The sequence below is a fragment of the Pogona vitticeps genome, chromosome 5, assembly GCF_051106095.1.
Source record: "Pogona vitticeps strain Pit_001003342236 chromosome 5, PviZW2.1, whole genome shotgun sequence".
In the NCBI taxonomy this organism is placed as follows: Eukaryota; Metazoa; Chordata; class Lepidosauria; order Squamata; family Agamidae; genus Pogona; species Pogona vitticeps.
In genome coordinates, this window is record NC_135787.1 from 19,712,658 (window position 1) to 19,730,627 (window position 17,970).

The following is a 17,970-nucleotide window of genomic DNA, read 5'->3' on the forward strand; positions in this document are numbered from 1 at the left end:
AGTCTAAATGCAGACTTGTTGATCTTCATCCTTCAAACACCTTGAATTCTACAAATAGGTCTGTGTGTAGCTGCCAGATTGCCTTGTACTCAAGTGATTACACACTTGTTGTGTCCCTTGCTAACATCTCCAAAATCATCACTTATTGTTCGTCATGAGATTTTGATAGATAACAGCACATACGCAAGTGAATAAACACAAATGCTGTAATGAAACCTAAACACATGATTCTCCTCCATTCGGCTAGTTATCATGCCCAGGTACTACAAGCTGCTTCTGCCTTCATCAAGGGCTGGTAATGTGAGGAAGACGGAGGCCTATTTTCTTTCCCTCTGGTGACCACATGCGTCACCACAATTTTGCACATAAAAAGAAATCAAAATTAGGGGTGATCAGAAGTAGCGGGTGACATTCAGAGTCTGCCCTTTCTTCCTGATAGAAACACAGCTGCCCCAAGGCTTGCTGGGAAGTCTTCATTTTCTTATAGGAAGGTAGGGCAGAGTTAGGGTTATCATAGCCCATGAAGCCAGGGCTTTTCTCTAGCTGAACCACATTTTTAAATCGATATGTGTGGATCTGCCAGACGGAACTCCCAGAATGGAGTGCTATGGGTTTTGTAATCCAAATAAATCCAGATTGCACAACCTTAGTCAGAAGTCTACTTCTGGTTTTGAAAACCGTGTATTTCCAGTGTTAAATCTTGCAGCTGGCTTGCAATCTAAAGATGATTTGCTGCTCCTGAGAGAGAGAGAAATGGAGTGGTGTTCCCCTGGAAGTCTGGGGAAAGGGCATTTTTTGTATTTTCCTTGCTTGTTCCAAGCTTCCTACAGGGAACCCATGTGTAGGAAGCATTTTTCTATTTAGAATAGGTAGAAGACTCTTTTATTCCAATAATTCTATAAAATGGGTTGTCAGCTCCTTCCTCCTTCATTCAGAGCTTTGCTATAGTGGTTAGTAAACAAACTATTACAATTTTAGAAGAAGGACTTAAATTATTCCAGTTCCTTGTTTATCATGTTGGTGTGTCGATCCAAGAAACCTGTTATTTCTAATACTTCAAAAGATGTCTGGAGCTAGGAATTTTCTTCACCTGTTGGCAAAGGATGCAGATCATATTCCAAGATCTCATTGTTCATAACTATCTGCAGTGGGCTCTGATCCTTCTCAAAATGTTTCTGCTCACATTAGATAGCAAAGTCACTTTCTGGAGATAAATCCATGTCCCCTTACTATTCTACTGGGGAAAAAAACACATTCCATCTGTGGTCTAATTATAACAGTCTAAGTGTGCTTTCAGGTTTTGCAGCATCCATGTCTGAAGCAGTTCTCCATTCAGAAGCTTTTTCCTTTAGAACAAAAAAGAATGTTTTTGTTGGTCAGATTTCTTTGAAGGCAAAACATTTGTTGAAGGCGAGGAGGTGCCCAGAACTCTACATCTATTAAGCACTATCACTACAGAAATTTAGCAGCTGAGTTTTATTGCACTATTTGTTTTTAACTTGCTTTTATTAATGGTTTTATTTCTCACTTTATTTTTAACATGCTTTTTAGTCTATTTTTAATCATATTTGATGCTACCTTGATTATTGTTCCTTAGTGGAAAGTGGAGATGTAACAAATGAAACAAACTGATATAATAGAGCAGTTACATTCCATCATTGCAAACAAGATTCTGGCCAATAGGTTTTGCTAATGCTGCTGGTGGTGGTGAAAATAGCACTGGACTTTTCTTCTCACCCAGAAGTAAAAAAATCTCAGAATGGTGGATGATCTTTTTTTAAAATGTTTTTTTTTCTGCTGAGAACTACAAATATGCAGATGTTTGTCTCATTCTTAATCCATGATCCAAATCCAGAATCATGTTTATAAACTACAATTTAAGGAGAGTGGAATAAGTGGGGCAAAGCAAAGTAAAGCAGAAGAACAATACAGGAACAAAAGAGATGACATTTCTCATCCTTAATCTTCATTGCACTGCTTTGAGAAATACACAGAGCCGTAATATTCCCATGGAGTCCAGACAAGGAGAGGCTTCCTTCTTTAATTTTTCAGAGCTGGGGGAGGCTGCACAATCACTGTGAAGATTTATATTACGTGAACTAAATGGAAACAGATCCAGCTTCTGCAAGGCATCAGAGTAAGCCAGAGCAAGCAGGCTCTGTCCTGCACTTCATCCTCAAACTGTTCTGGGTCACAACCTTTGGGTGAATAGTCCAGGTTCTAACAAGAGAAAAACAATATACTGCATTTGCAAACATGAGAAAACTTGTAGAGAAAAAACTGATTACGTTCAATTAAACTGAGTAGCATTTTGACAGCTAGAGTATTCTTGGGTCTTAAGATATTTATAGGCTAAAATCCTGTTGCTTAGTATAGTAGTGTAGGGACCACACTACAGTAGGCCTACTCTAGTTGAGACTTACTAATTTGCATCAATGGAACATATGGAGAAATCACCAAATTCCTTCTGATTTAGTGGGTCTACTCTAGCTCAACTTGCTACACTAAGCAACAGGATTTCAGCTAATGTGGAGCATAAGTTAACTCTCTTCTGCTTTGTTCAACACTGGCAAACTTTATAACCATGTACATTGCTAAGATTTTCCTGAGTGCAGATTTTTAAGTCCTGTTTTTCTACAGAGAATATTTTGCATAACCTCTGAAACTGAGATTCAGTACTCAAAAGAATCAAACAGGATACAGTGAACTGTTAAGTGCTTCCAGATTTTGTGACTATAGCATGTGCATGTTTAAATTTTGTGAGACTGGCAGCAACATCTTGAGAAGCACCAGTTATAAATAAAGATCCATTTACCTGTCTGTTTCTGGATTGTGTTGCTTTCACCCATGGCAACCTGGGGATGAAGGGTGGGGTGGGGGTTGATCTCATCCTGCCATTACAATGTGAAGAGTCATGGCAGGATGTGCAATGTGCACATTCGCAATGTGCAATGTGCACATATAATGTTCATATTCATACCAAGCTTGCAAATGTTGCTGTTTTGGAATACAGCTTCCAGTGGCTGGCTCTAGGAGTCTGGGAGATGTAAGCCAAAAAATGAAACTATTTGTGTTCTCCAGTTGTTTGAAAAGTATCCAATAACTAGTCCCAAAAAGAGTATGCATTGAATAAACATAACCTCTAAAAGTGATGACTTAACGAGGTACATTCAGCCAATGGATTCAAAGTACCTTATGCCTTTGACAATTTTGAACCACCAAGAATTACCTTGTAGCATCTGCATGAGAACAAACTCTGTTGGATTGCTAAACACTTATCAATAAACTATTCTAAGTGTGCAAATTAGGATACTTCATATTGGTACTTGTTGGCCTCTAATTCCTGAAGTTATGGCCAAAATCCTATTGCTTGGTTATGCCTGCAGAAAGTAAATAGTATAACCTGCAGAAACCTCTTGCTTGCAGTTAATGAGTCTCTGCTTAGATTTTCAGGCACATACCAAGCCAGCAAGTGATAAAGTGCCTAAAAAACAAATAGTGACAATGAATTGGTTATCATCATAAAACTTAAGAGGACATTGTGATACACATATTAAAATCATTGTACAGTACATTACATACAAGCATCTACATGTAATAGTTATACAAAATAGTCACTCTGTAGAAAAATGATGAACTTCATACAAGGCCATGAAGCTTGCAAGAAGTTCTTTTCTCTTTCCTTTGGTTCTGCCATCCTTCCTCCTGTTCCACCAGCTGCCATCAGTCCTGTTCTCCTCACCTCCTTCTCTATCTCTTCTTTTCTGTCCTTCAGATCTCCTGCTTCCTTTCTAGAATTTTTGGAAATTGTCCCATCTTTGTTTGTTTTCTGACCCTTGACCTTTGTCAGTGGTTCCCTGCACTCAGACACTTCTGGACCAGACCCTTCTGATATTATTTCCTCTTCCTCTTCAATTGGATACATGGTTGGTAGTTTGGTAGTGGTGCCACTTTCCATGGATAACATGGTCCAGGAAAAACCACTTGCAGATAATTATGGGTGAAAAATATAGGAGTCAGCCTGATGCAAGTCTTTTCATGGACCCTTTCACAGAGACCTGGTACAAAAATTCAAAGTGGAACTCTGTATGTTGATAACATACCATCATACATAACATAAAAGACTTGAGCATTTACACCATTTAGTAGCATTTCCTTGAAGAATCCAGAGATCACCTAGAGTGGGCTCTGGATCCTCCTTAGAAGCACAGTTAATCTTGTAATTCATGTATCTATACTTGTTATGAGTTTTCTCCTGGAATGGCTCTCTGCCCTCGGAAAAAGTGGAGGGCACCACAAAATGACCCAGAGAAAACAAATACCATCCTTTTGATTCCTCTTCTCTTGAACCATTTTGGCAGGCACAAGTGTGATGAAATTCTTCCATCAGGTTTTGACAGGATGCAAAGCTCTTTCATGTAGAACTTGTAAGTGAGAATATTTTAAAGGAAAAAAAGACTTGTGAAGCTCAATAAAACTCAGCATGTTTTGATAGCAACAGTGTTTCTAAAGAAATTCACAATAGGTCAAAAGTTTCTTGCGCTTCACTAAAACCCAGCATATCTTCCAGCCTCGTACTCTGCTCACATTTGCCCAAACACAGATTTAAATTCTGGTTTTCCATAGTGTGAATATTTTCTAGAACTTGTGACCTTGAACTTGAAGAAGCAAATGCAGTAAGCAGCTTATAGAGGAATGTGCTGAATGATGACTGAAATTCAAACTCACCATAAATCTGCACTATTGAAGTTTACTGTAGGAGTTAAAGGTTTTGCATTATGCAAACCTATAATTGTATACTTTATCCTGGAAAAGCAAATGATAAATTACATTATAAAAGCTCTGCTACATTTAAATACGGAATGTTCTTTGAATAGAAGCAACTGTTAAATTACATGACTTAAATGAAAGTCACAGCTGTAAATTCAGATCCATATATTTGAAATGATCCTTACTTCATAAACTACCAAGTAGTTAAGATATTTCATTATATAAAAGCTGGAATTTAAATTAACTATGGATTAAGTGGGCACTGAACTGGACCTAATACTGGGACAGAAGAGGGGTAATTTTGTTTATTTGTTTTTGTTTTTGTTTGTGGCCATCATTTTCAATTCATACTGTGAGTTTATTGGCATTCCACAAGTATAGCAGTTTGATACTGCTTTTACCATCATGTTGACATCCTCTGGAATCTTGGAAGTTGTAGTATGTGCTAGTGCAGTGGTTCCTAACTTTGAGTCCCCAGATGTTCTTGGACATACTCCCAGAAGCCTTCAAAGGTAATTGTGCTGGCAAGGATTTCGGAGAGTTGTAGTCTAAGAAAATCTGGGGACCCGAGGTTGGGAAACACCGTGCTAGTGCTACAGTTCACACACATAGCTCCCAGCAAGCAATTGAATGAACCACTGTTTCAACATGGGATTGTACAGAATGTTGCTGTGCACATTTACAACCTCATGTTGAAACAGTAGTTCGTACAATTCACCTCATGATCCTAAGTAGGTCATGAGCATTATGCACTCCCAACAAGGAAACAATTTGTTGAAGGAGCCTATAATGAATGTGACTGCACCCTGCCCTATCCCTTCACTATCCTGCAAAGGGTCCAGCTGTGAAGTTTAAAAATAAGTTGCATGTTGCATGTGCTCTCCTCTAGATGATCAGAATATGCTGCAGCACTACCTGTTTAGGCATCCTTAAATTTTGAGAGACTATGGCAACCTGCTCTGTATGGAGGACGTGGAACAGCGTCTAATGTGGCTGAGAAGGCCAATTTGAGAGTGACAATCCCTTCCACACTCAAGACAAATACAATCTGTCCCCTGTCCAGCTCCCTGGTTTTGCTGGGTTTGGGACTGCCTTGTTGCCTCGGCCTGCTGGACAAGGGTCTCTTCAAATTGGGAGAGGCTGTGATGCACTGCCTGCCTCCAGGCTGAATGCTCAGATGTCAGGGTTTCCCATCTGTTGAGGTCCATTCCTAAGGCCTTCAGATCCCGCTTGCAGATATCCTTGTATCACAGCTGTGATCTCCCTCTGGGGCGATTTCCCTGCACTAATTCTCCATACAGGAGATCTTTTGGAATCCAACCGTCAGCTATTCTCCCCTCATGCCTGATCCAAAAGAGCACTACCTGTGTTCCATTCTTATAGCCTACTCTGCAGGACATGAGTAGACTGTGTGTGCCAGTTGTATCAACCTAGCTACCAAATGTAGCTTACAAGTCAGTTTTTGTGAAGTCTCCTCATAACAAGATGTGGCTATCCTGAGTATAACACCTGTCTACATCTTCACCATTAATTTGGCAGCCCCTGGGCTGGTACTTTTAAAAAAAAATGGCATCACCCACCACTTATCTGCTTTTCACACCATGTTACACCACATTAGTAGATGAGGGTTTATCATTCAGCTCAGTTAATCAGTTCAGTGGAGACAGGTATTTGTTTATCACAAACTTGCTTATTTACAGAGGTATTTGCATTTTTAATATCTGATTTTTGCAGTGTAGAACATTAAGCTGCAGTCACCGTGAAAGCACTTACCTCTCTGGAAATAGGAATTCACACTGTGTAATAATCCTTTTAGGGAAACAACAGTATTTAAGACACTTGCTGGAGCGTGGCTTATTTGCTTCTGTCATAAACGATTTAAGGAGGTGAGGGAAGAATGAGAAGCACTGTGTTATCCTTCCCCCTCAGTGTTTATAAAGTATTTGTTCCCCTCTCAATCTGCTTGGCTTGTTGCTCAGACAACAGGGAGACCCTGTCAACTCTTGTAAACTGGAGCAAGTCCTTTCCTGCCAAGACAGTTGCATCAATCCTCACCTGCAAAGGATGCACCCCTTCCATCCTACTGAAGCTGAGGACCATTCTCTGGATTTTAGTGCTCTCTGTTCCATAGAGTCCAAACCTAGGTGAACAAAAGGATACTATCTTGTCATTATAATTCAGTTCTTCAAAAAGAAAAAATCCTCCAGTTTATGAATGTGGGATATTGTGCTTCTGTACCCATGATTCAAAAAGCCAGGAAACGGCTCAATGTTGCTGCATCATATAATGGCTGAGTTGCCAGCAAGAAAAAGGATGCCAAACTTTGCATAGCAAATGGCAGCCTGAATGATGACAACATCAAGAGCCACAGTCAAGATGGTCTACAAGAAACCCACTGTCATTCACAAAGTGACACCACAGATGGGAAAATCCCAGAAGCAGACTCCTTTTTCCATCAGTTAACCACTTCTCACCAAACACAAAACAATTGACAGGGCTATATTTCAACGAGCGTAAATGCTTCTGTTGAATATTCTCTGCATCGAACATTTTCTGTACTGCATTCTTTTTGAGGAAATGAAGGCTGACCCTGCCATCAAGCCCTGTAAGGTGGCCACTTCAGACAACAGATTTTAGGTGTCATGAAAAAACAGCAAACTGAGAGCTACTTAATCTATTATTATCATATTTATACTGCCAGGAAGGGAAAGAAGCGCTTGTGACATTTTCTGCCTCAGCCAGTAAATTCCATGACTAGCCCAGTGCACTTGGGGAGAGCAGCATACTTTGCTGTTATGTCTCAGGCATCCAAATCCATTGGGCCAGCACTTAAATTGCTTGGAAGAAACAGCATTCTTGCCAAAATTCATAAAGACTATGAGAATATTCCTCTTTTCTGATCACGATGATTAATGCCAACATTGCATCACTGACATGTTGCCCTATCTGTCAGCGTTTGTCTGCTTTTTGGATTAGACACATCCCATGTCATGCAGGATCATGCAATAGCTCCATGGAATAAGGCCCATACTCCAATTTTTTTGTAGCCATTCATACTGAGTTACATGTTGATTTCACTAAGGAAAAGTGAAGGCAATGAAAATGAACAAGCCATTGGGTTCCCACTGAATATGACTTTAAAAGGCAGTTGCTATAGCAGCAACTATTCACAGGAGTTGTGAGTAATTTCTGTTTCTCTGTCTGTACAATTGGAAGACTGCTAACGTTTTTCCTCTGTGGCTTAGCATCTGTTCAGCTTGTTTAGGGATGCAACTTTTGAATGGGTTCAATCGATCAGTGAGCAAATTAAAGAAAATATGTCATCACTCTCTTCCTCTACTTGAGAAATCCTAGATGCCTCTAATTGATAACTGGAGAAGTCCATGTTTTGCTGTCATGCTGAAGCACGCCTTTGGAACTGCAACAGAAGGTGTCTACCTCCAGACTAGATCAGACGGAAAGCTCATTACTCTCTCTAGATTGAGAGCGAAGACCAAAGTAGAGCTGAAATGCATGCAGGACTTTCTCTTTGCTGATGATGCAGCTGTTGTTGCCCACTCTGCTGAAGACCTCCAACAAATCATGAATCATTTTAGCAATGCCTGCCAAGAATTTGGAATAACAATCAGCCTGAAGAAAACACAAGTCATGGGCCAGGACGTGGACTCACCTCCCTCTATTACCATCTCCACAGAAGAATTGGGGGTTGTTCAAGATTTGGGGTACCTTTGCTCAATGATCTCTGAAACTCTCTCCCTAGATCTCAAGCTGGATAAACACATTGGCAAAGCAGCTACCACTTTCTCTAGACTCACAAAGAGAGTATAGCTTAATAAGAAGCTGACAGCATATACCAAGATCCAAGTTTATAGAGCCTGTGTCCTGAGCATACTCCTGTACTGCAGTGAGCCCTGGACCCTTAGTGCATGGCAGGAGAGGAAGCTGAACATGTTCCATATGCGTTGTTTCTGACACATTTTTGGTATCACCTGGCAGGACAAAGTTCCAAATAGAGTAGTCCTAGAATGAGCTGGAATTTTTAGCATATATACATTACTGAAACAGCGATGTCTACATTGGCTTGGGCATGTTGTGAGAATGGCTGATGGTTGAATTCCAAAATATCTCCTATATTGAGAATTAATGCAGGCAAAGCGCCCCCAGAAGGAGACAACAGCTGCGATATAAGGATATCTGCAAGTGGGATCTGAAGGCCTTAGGAATGGACCTCAACAGATGGGAAACCCTGACATCTGAGAATTCAGCCTGGAGGCATCACAGCCTCTCCCATTTTGAAGAAACCCTTGTTGAGCAGGCCGAGGCAAAGAGGCAGTCCCGAAACCAGAAAAATCAAGGGGCTGGACAGGGGACAGATTGTATTTGTCTTCAGTGTATAAGGGATTGTCACTCTCAAATTGGCCTTCTCAGCCACACTAGATAGTGTTCCAAGTCCTCTATACAAAGCATGTTACCATAGTCTCTCAAGACTGAGGATGCCTAATCTCCCTCCTCAACATCTTTAAACACTGACTGATTCTATTTTTTTACAAAAAAAGGTTGGCAGCATCAGTATCATAATATATATGTCAAGTTACAAAGGCGTTAACACTAAGGGTAGGCAAATGGGCATCTTCCAGCTTTTTAGAGGTCCAGCTCCCTAATTCTTGACCAATTATCACAATGCTTGCAATGTTTTACTTGCATATTCCTTAGAGAAGAAGTGGTCAAGGGCCCAAGGTGTGGGAGCCTCACACCTCAATCCCTGAAAGCCACACTCAACCACCACTCCCCTGATTTTTTTTACTAAAAGAATGGGAGGGTGCTGCAAAGCCGCCTTGTAGCTTTTAATGGATTCATTTTTAAAATAATAATAATTATGGAGGCCCATGAAAACATGGCAAAAATCGCTCTCCTCCTGCCAACATTCCCTAAAGAGCATGAGAATGCCAGAGTCCCAAATATGCTGGTGGACCCATGTTGCCCTCTCTTATTTAGGGTCCATGATACCATGATAGAAATTAGGCTGCCAAATATTCCATGTTTGCATAAAAATGCTGTTCATCAATGGGAGATGTGAATATCTATGATGATCATGGTGTGGGGAGGCCATGAGGAGGATAAGATGATTTGGAGCAGTGCTGTTTTAAAAGGCGGTGGCAGTTAAGGGTGAGGAGAACAGCACTCTTCACACTGCCTGTGAAGCTTTCCCAGCAATAGAAATGACTGTGTTTTCACAGGCAGCCCTCACAAATCAAACACGATTAGGCAGAAAGCACCCACTATTCATGGCCTTGTTTTGTTTAGTCTTTTTAAAAAAGACATAGAAATGAGACATCAGCTTTCCATTCTGGAGAGGCAATTGGAAGTGCCAAGGCACTCATTTCTCAACTTCCTGGCCTATTAGTTCCAATAGTTCAACAAGGTGAGGCCAGTGCCCAGGGCAATGTTCATAGGTGCTGATTCAGTGCTGTAAAGTGGTGAGAGAACATTAAAGCAGCATGAGGTGTATAGTCTCCCCTCCTTTTGTGAGGCAATGGAGAGAGATGTATGTGATTGCCACTTGACGCATTTCCAAGCTTTTGGGGTGGGAGAGTTATAAATTGGGAGGCCACCCAGCCTAATCGATTCCAGCTGAAATCGCACAAAAGGGAGTTTCCCTTGGCATTCATTTGCATCTATTTCTGGTCTGATTTCTTCTCTCCCTTTTTTTTGGAGCCAAATGATTTAGCACCCGTGTCTGCTGAGTAAAAAGGGGCAGGGGGGGAGAAACTTGATTAATGTGCAGCAGCTGATGTTATAGCACATACACTCATGAAAGTGATGGAGTACCCTCATGTAATTGGATCAGAAATGGAATAAAAATAATGAAAAATTTAACACGGTCTTTGTCTTCCTGTGTTACAAGGAAGTGGGGGTTGCAGCTGAGAGGATGGCAGAAACAGGGTACAACTCAGGGCGTTTTATGTCCTCCGCTGCTTAAAAAATTGTTTAGCCCATTGATTAAAAGAAATGTGGCATCCTGCAGTGGCTTGGAAAAAAAAAGGAAGGAGGAGTAAAAGAGAAAGAACAATAAATTGGGGACATCAACAAGATGCCATTTGTTATCTGCTTCCACATGTCAGTCACGTAGTTGCTGTGAAATATTTCTGCCGTTGATCTATGTGGCACTAAACAGGTGGCACCCTTTTGATTTCAATAAAAGAAAACAGCTTTTAATCTGGAGAGCACAGTCACAAGCAGGACAACAAGGTCATTTGGGGTCTCTCGTTTGGAACACTTTCCACAAACCTCCAGGTACAAGCAGTTTCTAAAGGATCACTTTATCCTAAGTGCTTGCTCCTCTTTCTCTTTTTTTTAATCCCACCCACCTCCGGTTCATTCCCCCCCACCTTCTATTGCCACCACAACCCCGGAATAAAGACACGAGACAGTAGATTGGATTAAATATGGGCCACACTTTATTTAAATAATGAATTCCGTAAAATTGCCTTTTGGCCAGTAAAAGAATATGGGGGCCTGCTGTAGTGCCAGTTAACTGGGGGTATTCCCATACCCCCTGATCAATAAATGGGCAAGTCCCCGGCCCCCAAGCTCCAGCGGGCCCGAGAGCGCAGGATCCTGGCTAGCCGCTAATAAACACCCCCAGACCTCAAGACATCTTTGACTGATGACTGTTGGTCCAGAGGTGGCCCAGCGCATTCTCCCCCCACAGGCACTGTAATCGCACAATCCGCAATGCCGGAAGGTCAGATGCGCTGTTGGCTTACCTGATTTTACAAATTGAGACACACCGAAATACCGGTTATTTCCGCACTACCCACCAGTGCGACCAAATTAGTTTCCACCAAAAGCCAACAACCCTTATCCAGTGTGGCATAGGCGAAAAATCCCCCCATCCAAGGCTAATCAGGATGGTCAAAAATTCCTATCCGGCCCCAGATGGCGACCAGAAAAACTCAGACTAGATTTAGGGAGGGCGGGCGGGTGCCCAGAAAGAAGAGGACAACGTGCGCTGGGTGAGTCACCTAAATAGGTTCCTCTCCCCACCCAACCGTCACGTGTCCCTGTGATGTCTCTGCATTTTCCGGGGTGGGAGGCAAACGACGCTCGCTTGCTCAAAGTCTGTAGACTTAGCAGCGAGCTAAATCTTCCTATGACTAAATCTGTAATCAGAAAAGTTTATGAGAAATGGGAGATGGAGCAATTTTTTAAAATTCATTTTAATCATGAAAAGTATACGTAAGGTAATATTTCCCACAGCGCCAAATGTTGGTTGAAATCACATTTTGGAGGACTGAAATGAATGATTGATGACACAGCCTTTTAGAAGAATCAGAGAGCTCTAGCTAGGTGGGGAGAGTGTTTATCAACCAGGCATTCAATTATTATGAAATAGTTAATTAATCTGGTGAAACTTGTACCAGAAAACCCTTTCTCTCCTAATATAAGTTTCTAAATACAGTGGTGCCTCGCTTAACGAGTGCACCGTACAACGACGAAATCGCATAGTGATCCCTTTTTTGGGATCGCTATTGCGATCACTCAACGAGCTTTATATAGGGCGAAATTCGCTTTGCAAAGATTGGTAAGCGTTTCACTTACCGATCTTCGCAAAATGAAGCTCCGACGATCAGCTGTTCGGTGGACAAAATGGCCACCGGAAGCCCCAAAATGGCCGCGCGCAGCGTTTTTGCGCCCTCCCCTCGCTTAACAAGGGCGCGAAAATGGCTGCCGGCCATAGGAAACTTCGCTGAACGGTGAGTAAAGGAGCCTTTTGGAACGCATTAAACGATGTTTAATGCGTTCCAATGGCTTTCCCTGTCCCGTTCAGCGATGTTTCACTATAGCGAAGGTTAATCCGGAACAGATTAACCTCACTATGCAAGGCACCACTGTATATGTAACTCTAAAAACAAACAAAAAATTGAACGTCTGAAAATAAAAGCTTTTAGATTATCTGTTCTGCATCAATATTTTACCTCTGCACACTGTGGTACACATTGCCTTCCAGAAAAATTTTGTAAACAACAGACAGTGATCTGGGTCAGCCCCATCCCCCAGTAAGAGTGAGAAGGTCACTTCAGGCAACACATGGTGGGAGGTAGAAGTAAAGTTTTGAAAGATACATCTCTGTGCTCCTAAAGTAGCCTGTTGCCTTCTGATGTGGTGAAGGTTGTAATTTAATCAACAGTTTTGAAGGAGGAGCTAATTGCCAATCCAGTTGCGAGATGGTACCACCTTGCAATTTCATTAGACAACAAAAAGTCTTTGACCAATTGTAATAGAAATGTGACTACTTCAGAGAGTGTTTGTCATTGATGAGGCCTATCAAGGACAGGAACAACTAAATGTTCTTATCATTTCCCCAATGTAACTCTCGTTGAAAGGAAGGGATGGAGTTGTCTTATCTCGTTTCATTGTCGCTTAGTCGTTTAGTCGTGTCCGACTCTTCGTGACCCCATGGACCAGAGCACGCCAGGCCCCCCCATCCTCCACCACCTCCCGGAGTTGTGTCAAATTCATGTTGGTTGCTTCGCAGACACTGTCCAGCCATCTCATCCTCGGTCGTCCCCCTCTCCTCCTGCCTTATCTACTCCTGTCTTATCTACTCTTTACTATAAAACATTGCTCAGTCCTGGAGGCAGACTGGACTGGAGACATCTTTTTACAAACTCAGGAGGACTAGTTCTTTTATTTTTATGTTCCTGAAAGGGTTGTAAGATTTTTCTTCATAAGTAGGATTTATCCCTTTAAATTATACATCATGGGTGTTGGTTTAAAAGAAAAATGTTTATATTCAGTATCAATGTAACCATGGGATTATGGTGGTGGAAAGGGTGCTTTGGCCATCTAGTCCAATCAGCTCAATGCACAAAATTCCAGAACTTGGAAAAGGTACATTTTCTTTTAACTCCTCAGCATAACTCTTCTAAAGAAAATTTCTTAGCTAGAAACTTTCTAACCAGCATCTGCCTGAAAGCCTGCAGTGAGGGGAATATGATCTAAAAGATAACAGATTCTTCTATCAAACAACTCTTATTTCCATAATTTCCCCCACCCCCAAAAAGTTTTATTCTATATCTTAATTTAGACCTATCAGACATAGCCTTTACCTTTCAGGCAGTAAAGAAGATGTCTTGGCCAGTTTATCGAGTCTTCAACCTTTTGAATCAGAGAATAATTGAGTTGGAAAGGGCCTATGGGGCTATTGAATCCAACCTCCCTGCCCAATGCTGGAATCCAAATCAAAGCAGATCTGACAGACAGTTGTCCAATTTTCTCTTGAATGCCTCCAGCATTGAAGTGCTCACCACCTCCCAAGGTAATCAGTTCCACTGCCATACTACTCTAACAGTTAAATTGTTTTTCCTGATATTCAGCTGAAATCTGGCTCCGTATAGCTTGAGACCATTACTATGTATCCTGCACTCAGGGATGAGTAAGAACAGATCCTGTCCTTCCTCTGTATGACTACGCTTTAGGTATTTGAAAAGTGGTATCATATCTCCTCTTATTCTTCTTTTCTCAAGGCTGTGTGTCAGCCTTTCAGATGTTTAAAGCCACACTCTACTGATTTTCCATACCACTGACCATCCTCGTTGAGTTCTTCTGAACTTTCAATTTATCTGTACATGTCTTACAATGGGGCATCTAGAAGAGGATATACTTCAAAGTGAGGTGAACTGTTTAGTGGGGCAACAAGCTTTTGATGAAATCTGAAGATAAACTGATTTTTCCATCATATATGGAAGCAAAATGTTGTAACTTCCTGCATAGCCTAACAAACACAGTAGCTCTCCGTGATATGATTCCATCTTTGTGTTCAACCAGCCTACTCCTTTGTGTTTGCTGTGTGTATGCATGTAGTGCTTCACTTCAAAAAGGTTAAGGTTATGAATACTGCATTGAAAACATTTTGTACAGAATGTGAAAAACACGGTAGAAAAAAAATGATGTCTCAGTTTCATCCTGAAAGTGGCTCATAGGCATTGGAGAATTGTTAATGGCCTGTGTAAAACATAACCTTGGATATGATGAGGGGTTTTTTTTCCATATTTTGATTGTTATCAAACTTTTAGGGTTCTTATTGTAGAATAAGCCAGGTGCAGGTGAGATGGTTTTATCCAAATAATAGTTTGGTTGCCACTGGACTCAGATGAGCTTACCACTTGATTTACATAAGCTGTCTCAGAAGTACATTCTATTCAGTGTAGTACGATTGACTCCCCTGTAAAACTGTTTCAGGTATGTTCTTTAGGTTAAAAAATAAATTGAGCACAACCTGAGCCCATACATGTTTACTCACACATTACCACTTGTTCTTAGCAAAAAGGCTGAGAAGCAATACATATTTACCCAAAAGTAATTGCCACTGAGCGCGACGTGGTGGCACTGCAGGTTAAACCGCAGAAGCCTCTGTGCTGCAAAGTCAGAAGACCTGCAGTCATAAGATCAAACCCACACGATGGAGTGAGCTCCCGTCGCTTGTCCCAGCTCCCGCCAACCTAGTAGTTCGAAAGCATGTACAAATGCAAGTAGATAAATAGGTACCACCATGGTGGGAAGGTAACGGTGTTCCGTGTCTAGTCGCGCTGGCCACGTGACCACAGAAACTGTCTATGGTCAAACGCTGGCTCTACGGCTTGGAAACTGGGATGAGCACTGCCCCCTAGAGTTGGACACGACTGGACAAATTGTCAAGGGGAACCTTTACCTTTACCTAATTGCCACTGAGGATAATGGTCCTTAGCTCAAGTAAGAGTATGTAGGCGTTTAGTTCCCATTAATGCTGAAGGAAGAAGCCTTCTGCTGTACATCTGTATCTAAAGATTAAGATTATCTCCCAGGATTTTCTTTATATGCCATAAAATAAAGTATGATAAGTTTTTAGTACTGTCTCAGTGTTTGTGGGATATCTTTGCCCTAGAATCTTAGCTGAAATTCCTTCTCGTCAGTGACCCCTCGGCTATGGAATACCCTCCCAACAGAAATCCATCTGGGTCCCTCACTGGGTGTTTTCAAAAGCCATTTAAAAACCTGGCTTTTTAGGCAGGCCTTCCCTCCAGTCAATTAACTGATTTTCTGTTTCTTTAATTAATCCATCTTGACAATGTATATAGAAATAAGATTGTAGGATTTTATTATGTATATTATAACATTGTGTTTTATTATATATGTGAGCCACCCTGAGTAGACTGTCGGGGGGGGGCGGGATATAAGTCTAATAAAAGTAAAAGTAAAGTAAAGTATTTTATGGTCTTTTTAACACAAGATGACACTTTTTTAAAATTTTCCAGGGCTTTACAAAATTAGGTCAGAATCCAACTGAAGAATTCTGCTGGTGTACTTAAGTTAATCACTGTAAATTTCAGTGGTGAATTGACACAAGTTAAGAAGTCAGTGTTAGGTATTTCCTGTTGTGCACCAAGTCACATGACTTAAATGCAACAAATACCCACAACAACTTCTCACTTCACAGCTGAGATTCATGCCAATGGAGTTCAATCAGCTTTTATAACTTCTGAAATTGCTGTCCTCTGTTTCAAAATATTCTTTATAACATTGTTCTATAATAATGCCATACTGGTTTTATTGTCTGCACTTCAGTTTTTGTGCTGTTGTCATATTCTAGTTCTATAGGTTTCTCTTCTTTTTTTTCAGTTCTTTGTTCATATTACAAGCCACCCAGAAAGGTTTGCTATTGGGCAGTGTAAAAGTCCTGTTAACACACAAGCATGCCTTCTATATCACAAAGTACATGTAAGAACAAAAACCACGAAGCTAGGTGAAGTCAAGATAATAGCTTCCAGTGACACCAGCTTGCTCCATGGCATTAGGTAAATGATTGTACGCTCACACTCTTCTAAACCCCGAATAATTTTCATGACGTTATTAGCAGGTTTACACTGGCTTCACGTCAGGGTGATGAAGCTCAACATTTAAGCACAGCTAACTTCACTCTCCTTAATTATCACATTTATCAATGTCATGGATTTTTCAGCCTGGTCCTCTGCACCAAGAAGTCCTCTCGGCATCTTGAACATTTCTCCAGATGTCATGAACTTAGATGGGCACAAGACATAGAAATTTGCACACAAAAAGGTCACAGAGAAGATGGTCTCTGTTGATGCTGGCTCATCCAGTAACAAAGCATGGATGTGTGGCTGTTGCTAGTAGATTTATTTTATCATCTTACTTTAGATGCTAATGAGGTTCTTGTGTTGTTTAGGCTCTTTAAAAATCAGATTCATGGTTAGTGGCTCACATAGTTCTCAGCATGCCTTTTATACTCTTTTTTTTTTTTTTTGTACGTTATTGTTCCAGATGGGATCACCTTGAACTACATGCACATGCCTCCAAGACAAGAGGCAAAGCAAACATTTTGAATTATGTGACAATATTTGGTTTCAGGCTGTGAGAGCAGAATTGTTTCAGCTTCCTGGAGGAAAATAAACAAATAAATGACCTACATTGTTAACAGAAACACGTTACAGAGCTAGAAAAAAGATAAAGGCTTGGCCAGCCACTGAGAACCATTTTTAACACTCTTTGATTTCAATTGAAGAGGTTTAAGTAGACATTAAACTCGGCCACTGAAATGCTTTAAACAGGATCACGTTCAAAGCTTTACAAACGTACGTCTGCCCCCTTCGCAGTCCTTCATTCTTTCTTCACAAGACTTGTTTTGCAAACTACTGAACATCTTCATTGTCTTCCCCAGAACCTATTCCAGACTACCCACATCTTCAAACAGTTTGTCTAGAGTTCAAAAACATTCAAGGTAAAGTCCCATTAAGATTTTATTATACTCACATAAAGAGGTCCACCATCAATTCTGTTGCCCATAACAACACCTTCAGCACATGTGGAAGGTAAGATTCTGGAGACAACAGCCTCCTCTCCACCCATGAGGCTCTGTGTGCTTCAGACGGCCAAGGGATCAACATTGTGATTCACATGGAGCACCTCCGTGCCTAAATGAGGCACTCCTCTTTGGAAATTCACTCTCCATGTGAAAAGAGAGAAGGAACTGACAATGGAGGAAGAGCGGCTTGCATGCTCCCTATAGATTGGTGGTGACTCTTCCAAGACGTCCTGGTAGCAGCACAGAGCTTCAAAAAAACTTCCTGTGTATCACATGGGCTGCCAGTAGCAATCATTGCAGCCTCTGCATACATTTTATTGCCTTCAGAGCAAACA

General features: G+C 41.1%; 1 long non-coding RNA gene across 1 annotated transcript; it reads right to left on the minus strand.

Annotated features, from left to right (window-relative positions):
• Positions 1-851: 851 nt before the first annotated feature.
• LOC144589590 (uncharacterized) lies at positions 852-17,768 on the minus strand. Its single transcript, XR_013545790.1, has 2 exons — positions 17,584-17,768; positions 852-4,806 (listed from the first exon to the last, which is right to left on the minus strand). It is a non-coding gene; the product is annotated as an uncharacterized LOC144589590 (long non-coding RNA).
• Between the last annotated feature and the right edge of the window lie 202 nt (positions 17,769-17,970).